General features: G+C 36.7%; 1 pseudogene; it reads left to right on the plus strand.

The window, feature by feature from the left end:
• Nucleotides 1-823: 823 nt before the first annotated feature.
• LOC139723889 (sulfotransferase 1C2-like) lies at nt 824-10,847 on the plus strand (annotated as a pseudogene).
• Nucleotides 10,848-11,254: the final 407 nt, after the last annotated feature.

The following is an 11,254-nucleotide window of genomic DNA, read 5'->3' on the forward strand; positions in this document are numbered from 1 at the left end:
GAGGGCACATAATATTATTGTTACTCTTTCTAATGCTGTAATGCAAGGTAATCATGAGCATTAGTGAATCTGAAGCAAAACTACAATAGAATTACATCATCAAGTATTATAAACAGCGAAGTCCCGAGGTTACACAAAATTAATATGGCAATTTATACAGAAGGTAAACAAGGCATACACAAGAGATTGAGATGAACTCAACTCACTCAGTGAACACAACCAATGGACTATACTGGAGTATTGAAATGTTGATAAAAACTAGAAATATCACAAGACTAGAAAGAACAAATTACCTCACGGGTCGTTCAACTACAACTGCTGAGGGGAATTCCATCCTGATGCTGTATTAGTCGCTTAATATATGAAAGCAGAAACATCAGAGAAGTTGATATGCGAAAATTTGGGAATAAGTCAGAAACGTAAAAATTTACAAGCTGTTAACGTTTTGAGAGAAAGGCAAATTGACAATAACGCTTTAATGCAGCTCTCCCATTGAACACATAGAAATGCACCGATTTTCCGTTTTTACTTAAAAAAAGATGTCTTCAGACCTGTTTTTGTTACATGATAACATTAATGCATTTTGCGTGTCCTCGGTCCTGAGATAACACGTTGAATCTGAACTCAAATAATTGAGAACATCGACCAGAATATTTTCTTTAAACTATGAAAGGCGGAACACTGGGGGCACCATCACTAAACACACTAAACAAAAGGATCTGAGTTTCACCATGATTCATCTCCAGCATCATCAAAGGTTATAGGGGTTCAGATTTCACAAACAAATATCTGTGAAAAACATGAGCAAAATCCGTTAAGAAATATGACTGGTAGGCCTATGCGAGCACACACAAGCAGACCCTCAAAAAAAAAAAAAAAACCAAAACAAGAACAACAACCCAACCACTTATGTATAGACGGGACTAGCAAGGGTGCAATCATTTAGAATTTACAGGCGGCGAGATGCTATCATGCATGATAAGCCTACACTTCAATACTGAATTTGAATAAAAAAAAAAATATATAGAATTGCACACAGAAATCCGTGACGCGGCAGCGAGACACTGAGCCTACTGGACCTAAAGTGGTGACACAATATCGGCTCCTGCGACAATTGCTGCAGTCTTATTTTTTTTCTGGAAGGACTTAGGGTTTGGATTAGGGTTGAGATAGGGGTTTTAGGTGTAGTTTAATGTGAGGATTAGGATTAGAGTTAGGATTATGTTTGTGGATAGAGACTATGCTTGGCTTAGCGTGCATATATTTCATGGGAGCAATAAAAACTGTGGCAGGAGCAAATGTTATGGAGAAAATTATTTCAGTGCACGTACTTGGGGATGAAAGTAGACACAGTCAAATTGAAAACTCATGTTCAGTTATGGGTTGTACCTTGCATACCACTTTCCTACGTCACTAGACCTCCTGAGCTTATTATGGACTTGATGATTTACGAGGATGCTATAAAATGTTGCAGAGATAGGAAAGGGTATCAAACCTTACTTCATAGCGACATCGCACCCAGCTACAATGACGACACCAAATGCTAGAGGTGCTCAGAGAACCTTTTCGTATATACCTAAATTGGTGTTTTTATGCCACGTTAATGTAGAAAAAGTTAATTTTCGGCAATATTATATATATATTTTTTAAATTCTGTTTTGTCTTGCATGATAATGTCGACCATGACTGTATTTGTCATTGGTAACATCCATTTGTTGTCACTTTCTGCTTTCCTCAGAGATAATTCCCGCAAGTGGAGGATCCAATTTTTCGTTCGAAGTTCCTCAGTGCGTCAAGGAGAAATGCCACGAATATCGGGGTGTGGTCATGCCAAACCACATGCCTCCTCGCGCCCTGAAGGCCTTGGAAAATTTAGACGTCCGGCCAGATGACATCTTTGTTGTCACCTTTCCGAAAGCGGGTAAGTTTGACCAATATATATAATTATTTCATCGAGAAGCCTGTCCTCACGGGTCAACGAGCCTTCGTGATGTGTGATGTTTTTGATTTCGTCGGGGATATCAAAATACATGACCTATCCGGCTAGATAAAGCAATATATTGAAATAATTTGTGTTTTTTAATGACCAACATTGTGTCCGTTTGTACATTTCTGTTGTATAACTACAGAAAAGAAAAGTGTCTTTGATAACGTACTTCTTGATATGTCAAGAGGGTTACATTATTGCCAAGGTTCGTTGATCTGACCTACACAAATTCCGTATACCTATGTTCATGAATCCAGAAATGACATAGCGTTACTTTATCCGATCAACGTGGCGTTATTCCGAAGGTTTATCAATCCCCCACCCCCCCCAAAAAAAAGTGAAAACAGTTTCGTTATTACGAAGGTGTGATAATCTGAAAACGAATCAAAGCTCGTTATACCAAAGGTTCAATAATCTGAAAATAATAGGTTTATTTTTTTTTTGTTCCGACGGTTCGTTATTCCGAAACACACGAATTCTGTACTTTGATATTCGTGAATCGGAAAATAAAACAGGGTTCGTTGATTTGTGGCGATTTGTTACGCCGAAGGTTCGTTAGTTAAAAATAAAATATCGTTCAATATTCCGAAGGTTCATTGATAGGAATATGGAAAAAGTGTTATTCCGAAGGTTTGGTAATTTGAATGAAAACAAGATGCATACTAACGAACCTTCGGAGTTGCGAACCTCATTTTTCGCACCTCTGTTGTAACAATGTAATCTCATTGCAGTTCGTTTATTTAGATTTCCAAGTGATGATGCATGATTATGCAATCATCATTTTCATGGCACCTGTATGTGCTCATTTAGATGCGCATAATCGGGTCACGGGGGATCTCGTACTAATAAGTGGTTGCATTCGTTGAAAGTCCATTCGCTAGTAAGTCCATGAACTATGAACCTTTGTGAGAAACAAATTTAGACGCTCGATATCATTTCATGAGTTTGCCGTTCGTAGTCGGGAAGTTTAAATCAGAGCTGGGGACAGGGAGATGTGATGCGTTTTTCCGCTCAATCTCTGTATTGCTACTCTGTAAAACAATTAAAGAAAGGAAATACTGTGTGACCACATCTTTCATTGTCTTTTCCCCCGCCAGGTACCACTTGGATGCAGCAGATAATGCTACTCGTTCGTCATGAGGGGGACGTTACAAAATTAGCAGGAAAGCATTTGATTAAGACGGTTCCCTTCATAGACATTATCGATGTCTTTAATCATACTGATGTGAGTACCTAATACACTGAATTTACATTCTTTCGTTTACTACATCAAGAATGGGCAGACAGAGCTCTAGGAAACAATCTTTCAATTGCGATGTTCCTCAAGGCAATCTTCATAATGTACATAAATCATATAAATATGCTTCCAATGTTTTTTTTTTAACTGTGTCCCCACGACAAATGACTCATTCAATTGATCTTGATAGACAGTTTCGTCTAAAAAAAAAAAAAACTACACACACACACACACACACACACACACAATAAAAGTAGCCCTTCGTATAATTTGCAACGTATCTTGGTGAGCTCATTTTAATGTTTTAAAGATAACTGATCTTTATCGTCATTAGTAATTTCGTACCAGGGCAATCCCCCCCCCCCCCGACTAAATACTGGTAAGTAAAAAGGTCAGGGTAAAGATTAGGGTTAGGGTTAGGTTTAATGGTTGAGTTTGGATTAGGGTTAGGATTAGGTTCAGGATCAGGCTTAGGGTTTAGGGGAAGGGGAAGGGTCTGGGATAATTGCCCAGGAGGTAATTGCCCTTGATTTATGCACAAACTCAGTTATAACTTATACCTGCCAGCTTTATTGGCATGCATGTGAAAAAGCAGCTCCTTTCACAAAAACTCAACTAGGACTATTTTTTAAATCAATTTACATATACATTAATCAAATTGTTGAACCAAGATTCTGGAAAAGCCCATGGGATAAGTTAAAATGGCCCCGTGTCTAAATTCTTTCAGAACTAATTAAATTAAACGTCCTTTTGAGCAATTTGCAAAAATTCATCTGAGGCTAATTATAAGACACGATGTTGTATAATTATGTTATCCCCACGAAAATCTAAATCTTTGCTGACTTCTAAATACGTCCAAAATAACCGGAATATCAAGCTTTTTTTTTCCTTGAACGTAAAAGGATTGCTCAGCCGCTCCCATCATTCATTCATTCTTGTTTTCGCCATCGACTTTTGTTTTATTTTCACACCATATTTTAAGCTTTTTCTTCTTCTCCTCCTCCCCCTCTCTTTCTTTTTCTTCTTTTTCTTTCTTTTCATCTACACAGCATCTTAGTGTTGGGATTGCTCTGGGGTGTTTGTTTTGAGCTAGTTAGGTTTCTATCCTTAGTTTCATTAATTCGCCTAGTTTGGGTTTGCAATTCCTTCCTTCAATATCTATGAATAGTAAATCAATTAGTGTTTTATTATCTTAAAGGGTAAAGGCATCCTTTACGCATTGCTTTGGCAGTAGTCCTCTGTATCATCACCATTCTGATATACTCAAAATACATTTTGTAGTCGCTTTCATACGTTCTTTGCCATTTGCATATAGGCCCTACACTTATAAATTTCGTCGATTGCACATTGCATGTCAATGTATTTATTTTCTGTAAATAATATTGATGTACATGTTTTCCTTGAAAAAGAAAAATGAATGAATGAATGGATGGATGAATGAATGAATGAATGAACGAATGGTCATCAAAGCGATATAAAAAAAAAGATATAGACGGATTTCATAAAAGAATATGATTGGGCATAATAAAGTTTATTACGGGCCATGATATAATATGTCAATAATTTTTATTGTCAAAAGGAACAGAAAAACAATCCAGACAGAAAACTCGTTTATGTTGCGTGCTAAAAATTAGAATCAACCCAACAACTACAACCTATGAATAGCAAGAACAGGGCATCAGTAGGAATGCTGTGTATCCCGCTGTTAATATTAAATCAAACTATGTAGCGCTTGTAGTAAACATTAAAGACTTGATAAATGGCTATGATTATGATAGGAGTTCAGTTACTCCGTATCCGAAAATATTTGCTGGTATCTTGAAAGACCTATAAAAGAGAACGTATTTCGAATAATGGCTACACTACAATCAATCCCCTCTCCTCTCAATCACCCAAACTTTGGATATCAGAGGTATCGGAACTACATGTAGGCCATACGGGGCGTCGGGAGGGGGGGGGGGGGGGGGGGTGTGGTCAGTTCTTACCTCCCCGCCTCACACACAGCATACTTCTCCCCCCTCCCGAAAAATTGATAAGAATGATAAAAATGAGGCCCCCGTGTTTTTTGCTTTTTATTTTATGAGGGAGGGATGGGGGTTGTCATCATATAAAGCAAAAAATTACACTTTTTTAACGATTCAGTGTTTTGTTCCCGATAGTAATTATTTGTATTTATATAATTTTGTCTATTTTTGTCCCTACTGAGGAATGTTATATCGGGGAGACGCAGAGGTGGGGAACCCTCCAACCAAATTTAAGTCAAATAAAATGTTTGGCCCATGTAGGCCTACTTGTGTGCCAGTAGGAGACCTGAATACGTGGTTCTCCCCACTGTTTTGCGTACTGAAGTTGTCATAAGAAATTGGGTAAAAACAACTGCAATATGATGTTCCTCTAAACAATTAGAATTAAGATATCCGTTAGAACTATAAGGGACTTTTGTATTAAAAAAAAAATATTCAAAGAGTCCGTCCCCCCCCCCCCTCTCTCTCTCAATACCTCTTGATTTTGCATTGGGCGCGCCAAAATTGCTTGTTCAACAATCCCACTTTTTTAAAATATTGGGACTTAAAGGGATCGTACAGTTTGGTTGAGACTTAATTCAGGTTTCTAACATTTTTTTGGTGAGATAATGAGAAACCTCTTATGAAATATGAAAGAGCATGTAATTCTATGAGGAATTCAACGTTTATTTGATGAAAATTGGTTTTGAAATGGCTGAGATTTCAAAAAAAGAGGATTTTGAATTCCTCTTAAAATGGTATGCTCTGGACTATATCATAAGTGTTTTCTTGGTATCTCGCAAAAAGTTAAAAGCCCAATTCTCATCTTCACCAATACTGTACCATCCCTTTAAACAGTCGCCTTGTGGGAAGAAACACAACAGAAGAAATCCATCACAGCCCCCGCTCGGAAACAAAGTTCAGCATTTTGTTTTAATGCTAACACATTGACAATTGTATGTAATGGAAGCCATTACCCTAAAAACATTCGCATCGATCAAGGACGGTCAAATTTGCATTTTTAAAATTACCACTGTGTGATGTCATGACACTGTTTAAAATTTAAAATCTAATTTGTCATTTAAGACTAAAGACACATTTGATGTTTCTTTAACCTTAAATTACAAATGAGGTGTGGGAATCCTAGAAATTATCAGTGTCCCGGCTCCTTCCCTATTATACCCCTAATCAATTCTACCATAAAATACAATAAAGATATCGATGATACTGAGATATACTCATGTGTAAATCTTTCTTGTTTTTGTTATCTATATATGTGTTTAAGATGATCTTCAGTCGTTGTTTTGAATTCACTGTACATTAATCATTAACTTAAAACTGCAAGAGCTACCGTGCTTCTCTATAAACCAAACATGCTTTTATTAATTCGTTTCACTGTTCACTAGTACGACAAAGCTCCGTCGATAGCAGTTATGGCAAGCAAGATGCCGTCGCCACGGATGATGAAGTCACACTGCCGGCTGTCATGGCTACCCAAAGACATCCGATCGGACGACCCCAAAGCCAAGGTCATCTACTTGGCGCGAAACCCCAAGGATACCGCCGTCTCTCTCTTCCACTTCTGTCAATTCATAGAGACTCTTCCTCCCTACAAGTCCTGGGAAGTCTTTTTCGAAGAATTCATCAGCGATCGATGTTAGTAGCACTAAAGGAAAGAAAGTAATCTAAGTAATCGAATCATAATGTTCTTTGAACACTAGTGTTTGGAGGAAGTCTGTTAGATTTGTAAACCTTGCTCTTTTATTCAAACGTTTTTTGGTTGTTCTTTTTTTTAATACAAAAACTGACACTACCAAGAAGTCACGAGCTTATGCATGTTATTTATTTGCCTATTCAATACGTTGACTGACAAATGGCGAAATGAGTTTGATCATTTCCTTTTTCCTAATACTTAGATTTTTTTTTAATGCAGATATATGGAGCTTAGGAATATCTCTACGCAAACACCGACAAAATATGCCTTATGGTCCTCAATGTTGTGAAACTAAAATCCTTAGATATCAATGATATTCTATGCGATTTTTATGTTTTAGACGATTACCGAAATCGTTTAACTTGTATTCTGACGTGTATGTATATCGACAGTTTATTCCTACGTTTTCTATAAAGCACTGACAAATATCGTTCTGTGAATGTCATAGTGTCCTGACTATGGTGCTCAAGCAATCTTTCGGAATAAATGATAAGCAATCCGTCAACATCATTTGTCAGGATTTGAAGAAGGAAATGATAGAAACGCGCCTTGAAATGGAATGTCCTTGTAACCTTCAATTTTGTTCTTGTTTGTCTTACAGCGGTTCTAGGGCCATGGTTTGATAACGTGCTCCCATGGTGGGAGAGACGAAACCATCCCAAAGTGCTCTTCCTCAAGTACGAAGACATGAAGAAGGTGTGTTTCCTGATAGAGAAAAATTCGTAATCTCTGTATTAATTTCCTAAGTTAAGAATTACAGTCCAGTTATTCAAGAGAACTCCGAATGATTTTTAGACTTTTTATAATTATTAGTTATATACAGGGTACAAAGTTTCAGAATTTACAGTGATTGGGATGAGAAATACAAATGCTTTCAAAATTCATAACAAATCGCACCACACAAGGAAATGATGGCATGGCAGCTTTACCATAGGAATACGTGAGTGGGGCTCAAGGAATCAAATTCCATTACAACACAGCTCGCTATACAAGTTCACTTGTGTTGAATTTATGCGTGCTTTCTTCTTTTGTTTAAACAAAACAAGAAAGCATGCATAGATTCAACATAGGTGAATTTGTTAGCCGAGCAGTTATTGTAATGAAATTACATTGCTATAATTTCTGAAATATGTGAGCCACCTGTGTCATCATCCTTGTTCAGCGTAATTTGTTTTTAGTTTTTCAGAGGATTGGTTTATCTGATCAAGGACCACAATAAATTCCACAAATCTGTACATGGAGGTATCGATTAATGTAAAAAATGATGTGAAATAGTGAAATTTGTCTAGACTTTCCCTTTAACTTTCCCTTCAACTTTCCCTTTAGTCTGATAAGAAAGAGTAAATCTTATGAGTGCAACTGTGAAAATTTTATCCAAATCAGATAAAAAATGAATTTGGCTAAGTTTCACTAATTTCTGCACAACAGTTCTCGTCCAGTTTGACAAGGATATGCAAATGAGTTAGCTTATGATGTCATTACTTCACAATTTACCATTGGCTTAATCTATCGATCATGTAAAAAGAAATGACAAAATTCAATGTTTCTGTTATCAATGTGTAAGACAAGATGTCATTCCAGATTGAATAACTTCAAAATGATGATCAGTTAGAAATATCAGGATTATTGGACTTGGGTGTCATTTTGCGTTTAAATGAAAAACTGGAAATTTCAAAATTTTATATACAAACTATATGGCAAGTTATGAGGGATGACAGCACCTCCTCACTATTTGCATATTCATACTGACTGTTCAAGAACTGCTTCCTGAACAATTAGTGAAATTTCAGTATGTCATAACTTCCTTATTTTTCACCTAATTTTGATCAAATTTTCATTTGAAAGAAAGATTTTATTCAGAGGGGTGAAGGTTCAGATGCGAGTTTCTTCACTTTGTCTCCCTGTACAAATTAAATTTGTTAAGATCGCCTTGCAGAGGGAGACAAAGAGAAGAAACTCGCATCTGAAATTTTCATTGTTGTGCTAAACAATTTTACTCCTTCTTTTCAGAATATCTTTAACCTACACTGGAGTTATCCTTTAAGGAGAGCAGTCAGCCAACGAGTTATGGGTGGATATGTAGATGCTTTATGTATATAGACGAATGTGTATGTATAATTATGTACAGGACCTACCTGAAGGCACACAATGGTTTGATGATAAATTTGGTATTACTTTTTTATTCACAGTACTTTTCAACTCTTTTTGTCCATTACTTTAGCTGTATAGATATACCACTCATAAACATATCTTACAGCCTCATTTTCTATCAAATCATCGTATAATAACTCCACAAAAGGATAGATATTGCGCAATCTTTTGCCGGCTTTACACCATGTTATGATAACTTGATTTATTATCATGCAACGTACGGATTTATAGATATTCAGGGTAATTGTGAATGACTAGATCGTGGGATCTGTCACTTCTTATTCCGGGTGTGCGTCTTCACTTTGTGGTGTTTCGTTTTTCTGTTTCTTTTTGTTTACATAGTGTAAATTACACTGTGCATACACAGTGATGTGGTCATTTACAGTGTGTGGTATCAAAATGAATTTCCAAACATTTCATAAATACTTGGCACCAGATAATGAATTCTAATTTTTTCTAAAAATGGAAAAAAAATCCTTCATGTCTGAGGGGAGATACCCCCTCTTATAACCTTCACTCGACCTCAATTTCTGAATACATGTATTCCACCCAAAATGTGCACTAGATCGTTCATTTTTAATTCTAAAAATATTACGACCCCATCGTGTGGCCGAGGGATACCTCTATTCACACCCAAATTTCCATAGATTTTGCACAAAGTGAAAAAAGTTAATACAGTGTACCCTAATACATTGTAGCCGTTCACATTTTTACGCGAAATATTTATTTTGTTTACTTTTCGAATAAATATGTAAAATTCTTTTCAGTGGAATTTCAATCCTGAAAATACAAAATGCACACCCCTGATACATTCCCCAATCCAGAAAAAAAAGATAGAAGCCTCTGCCTAAATGTCTTCCATGCTTCACTATTTTTTCCTCTCTAACTTGAAAGATTACCTGAAAATATATCAAAGGATTGAATAAAAACACCCAAAAAGTAACTTTAAGCCTAATTATCTGATCTAGGATCACCGTGGAACAGTGGAGCGGGTGGTGGCACAATTCATGGGGAAGTCCCTTACTGATGACGTCATCGATCGAATTGTTGAGGCCTCAAGTTTCGGCGTGATGAAGAAGAGCAAGAGTTCTAACCCTGACTCCCTCCTGGCGAGAGTGGGCCTGGCTCGGAAGGAGCAGGTCTTCGTTCATGCGGAAAGGTACTGTCGATTTTATTTCTTTGTGTTATATGCGTCCATAAAACATGCACAAATATTTACAGGCAAAATATGCTTGCCCAACAAATGGCAAATCACAGGCCGATATTACGAATGACTTTTAATACGGCAAACGAAATAAACGCAGTGATAACCCCCCCCCCCCCCCCAAAAAAAAACAAAAAAAAACTGTACAGATGTAATTATCATAGCTTCTCCACTACAACTATCAGTTATGCATTTTCCTGAAACTGTCAGAGATGAACGTTGATACTTCAAGGTTTAATTATATGAGGACAGCGACGATTTGTATCAAGCTGTTTATCAGATATGACACATTGTAGTTCCCAAACTGGTGTTTATGCATTACCATGGAAGTCACTCGGACACTTCTATATCTAAATCGGTACCTGTACCTGTCTTCATAAATACATATTTTTGCGATTGACGGTGATCGCGATATTTTGTCGTTGTTTTCGTTTTGTCAGGTGCTATAGGTGACTGGAAAAAATTACTTCACCGAAGACCAGAACCGACGATTTGACGAACTCTACGCCGAAAAAATGAAGGGGACTGGCCTTGAATTCCAATTTGAATGAATTATCTGTTTCTGTGCAGAAACAGATTGAACAGAGACAGATTTTGAATAAATTATCTCTTTCTTTTGTGTTCAGGTTTATTCACCATTGTGTAGTGTGCATATGTTTAATACGATAAATTATCGCTTATGTATTTTATGTAATTCCTATACAAAGTTTACAAAGATTTCAGAATCCCTGTAGAAAGTGAATTATCATTCTTTTCGACAATAGAATTGAGCTTTCTCTACATGGTCTCCAGGTATATAAGTATCCTGATGAGTAATAGACGTTGTCTTGATCCATTATACACTTGATATGACTGTAGATGAACTTCGAATTGTTTTCTTCTTTTACAATGCACTTGTTTGCCTTCAGGAGTATGTTGCGATTACAAAATAAAGTATATCATCACAATTTAATAACAA

This window comes from Diadema antillarum, unplaced genomic scaffold (genome assembly GCF_040938485.1).
Source record: "Diadema antillarum isolate AM-2024a unplaced genomic scaffold, OU_Dant_1.0 scf00000202, whole genome shotgun sequence".
NCBI lineage: Eukaryota > Metazoa > Echinodermata > Echinoidea > Diadematoida > Diadematidae > Diadema > Diadema antillarum.